Below are 2,889 nucleotides of genomic sequence, written 5' to 3'. Positions count from 1 at the left end.
AAATCCAATTATATTAAAGGACCAGAATAAGCAAATCATAGAGACAGGAAGTAGGTTAGTGGTTGCTGGGGCCTGGGCGGCAGTGGGGGGGGTGAGATATGACAGAGGGTACAGAGTTTCTTTTGGGGGCAATGGCAATATTTTCAAATTGACTGTGGTCATGGTTGCACAACTAGTGACTACATTACAAAACCATTGAACTGTACCTTTTAAATGGGTGAATTGCAAGGTATGTGAATGATATCTTAATAAAGTTGCTATGAAAACATATTAGGAAAGGAAGACGGCCCCAAGAGAAGAAAACAGGCTCTTGGGAATCCAGTCATCCCCGAGAAAACAGTATACAACCTGATGTAAGGAGCTGTTTCTCACACGTTTTTATTTTATCGTCATATTTAACCTGTCTTCACATTTTCAACTCACTTCTAAATTATTTTAGGTTACCAGATTTCTAACTTTGTTCTCCTTAGAGAGCAGAGTTAAGTGTTCCACCGACAGACTAGGTTGGCAAAACAAAACAAAACAATAAAAGCCCAATGACAAAATAATCTCCTGCCTTGGGGCTGTGCATTACCAGGCAGCGCAGAAGAGCTGAGGTTCATTTCTAGTGGCAAAACGCCATCAGGCGGAAGGGCATCATATATGACTCTTGCCTAAAACTCATTTCCTTTTCAAATCTGCAGTTATTTCCTTTACATTATATACTTCGACATAAGTGATGTTTTCATACCTATAGAAGTCAATAAAAGCAATGTTCTCTACCAAGGAATGTTAAGCTTTCTGCAGATCAAAATGCTAGCCAAATTTCCCTAAAACTAAAATTAATTTCTAAAAAAGTCTACTCTGTATCCTCATCTTCAGCAACATACGATAAAGATGGAAAACTCTAAGGCTGCTGCTACAAGTCCAAAGCCACAGAGAAATTTCTTAAATTAGGTTAATTTTTTTTTTAAAGATAGTAGTTCCAAATATTTAGAGCATTTTGGATCCAATTCCTTTAATGAGAAGTTTACTTTTACTAACTCGCTGGTATAGTACGCAATAAAATAATAGACTTTGAATAAGTTAAATTGGCTAATGACAAGCAATCAGTTTTCCCCAGTGATTAGTCATCTTCTACGTACGCAGAATTAAATCACAATGGGACTTTTTCGTGTATCTTCAACTATTCTTACACTACAAAACCAATTAGAGAAATTTTTTATAAAGAGAACACACGTAGCTGTACAACAAGCTGAGTTTGTTAAATGTATTTGTAATGACAAAGAATTTCTGACACAAAAATTGTTCACGCACACATGACCCCAGAGAAGTGGTGAAATAAGACAGGTGATGTTAGATGGTGTACGGGGGTCAGGGTCAGGTGAAGTCAGGGATAAATCAGAAACTGGTAAATATATGCTAAAGCAGAGCCACTTTTTAGAGGCATAAGGAAAACTGATAAATCACCTTTCTTAACCTCTTTAGAGAAGTCCATTTGTTAAGAACTGAAGACCACTGTATTATCATTCATGCTGCAAAATGTAGCAGTCATAGTTTCCAAAAGGATCCTAAAAACTGTAGTGCAAAGGAAAAGAAATCTAACAATTACAAAAACATCAACTTTTTTTCAAAGAAACGATCAAAACAGTGACTTTTACAAAAGATGCAAATTTGTTTTAAATGAAAAGAAGAATTCTATGGCCCTGGCCGGTGTGGCTCAATGGTTAGAGAATTGACCAGCGCACTGAAAGGTCATGGGCTCAATTCCAGGTCAATGGCACGTACCTGGGTTTCGGGTTCACTCCCCATCCCCTTAATGGGGTGTGTGCGGGAGGCAACCAACACATGAATCTTTCTCTCTTTCTCTCTCTCCCCTTCGTCCCTTCCACTCTCTCAGAAAAGCAATGGAAAAAATATCCTCCAGTGAGGATTAAAAAAAAAAAATTCTATGAAAGATCAGACTCATTTCACAGATAACTTATACTGCATCAATGATTAACAGTACAAAAACAAGGGCCATAGGCTTTTTAAAATTAGGTCTGAAAGATCAACATAAATACCGACAGGGGGAGGTGCTTTATACCCCAAACTCCAATATTCCAGCTGTGTCCGGTCCTGTTGTTATGATTTGTAAAAATCTTAATGGTGCAAGGATTCAAGTTTCCGTAACTTCAACGACGTGTTAGAAGACAAGGCGTCTGGGTTTGAAGAGTTTGTTGTATCCGAGGGCTGGAACAGTACTCTACCACGATGATTGAATACATAAAACGATGGGTGATTCCTTAATGTGTCCAATGTCTTATTTTTCAGTTCTGAAGTGGCATCCATGTCTTTAAACTCCCCTGCAATATGAACTATACCATAACAGGTAACTGCAAAGGCCAGAAGTATCTGAAGGACAATATCTACCGGCAGGGACTCATCTTCCTTTTCTGTTAATCGCATGTAAGAGCGATGCTGTGCAGCGGAAAAGGCCGCATGGGCTAGAGCCAAAAGGCCAATGCCCACCAGCCCCTTCCACAGCGAGGGCACCATGATTCCGCAAGAGCAGCAGCCCGACAAAAGCAGCGAAGGATTTTATTGTTTTCAGTGACACTGACTTAAGAGACTAAGCTATTTGTTCTGCAGAATGTCCTATCTTTTGCTTTCAATTTTTCCTCTTGGTGTCATTTTTCATCAATCTTGTGGTTCCTGTTTGATTATGTTGAAGTTAAAGATTTTTGGAAACAATACTCACAGATGATGCTGGAGACACATAATATATCGGGTAGGTCAACGTTTAGTGGTGATAAGATTCATCTACGTTAAGGTGGGAGGGGTGAGATTTTTCCGCTGTCATTGTTTTCCCCCTGATGACCAGCAAGTAATCCCTGGGGAATAATTTGTGCACATGTTAATACTCTGTTC

At 39.0% G+C, this 2,889-nt stretch overlaps 1 pseudogene across 1 annotated transcript; it reads right to left on the bottom strand.

Moving 5' to 3' along the window:
- Positions 1–354: 354 nt before the first annotated feature.
- Positions 355–2,604, bottom strand: LOC308561725 (ER membrane protein complex subunit 5 pseudogene; annotated as a pseudogene). Its single transcript has one exon. The product of its transcript is annotated as an ER membrane protein complex subunit 5 pseudogene (transcript).
- Between the last annotated feature and the right edge of the window lie 285 nt (positions 2,605–2,889).

This window comes from Miniopterus schreibersii (genome assembly GCF_964146895.1).
Source record: "Miniopterus schreibersii genome assembly, chromosome: 9".
Lineage (NCBI taxonomy): Eukaryota > Metazoa > Chordata > Mammalia > Chiroptera > Miniopteridae > Miniopterus > Miniopterus schreibersii.
This window is presented reverse-complemented; position numbering and strand designations above follow the sequence as displayed.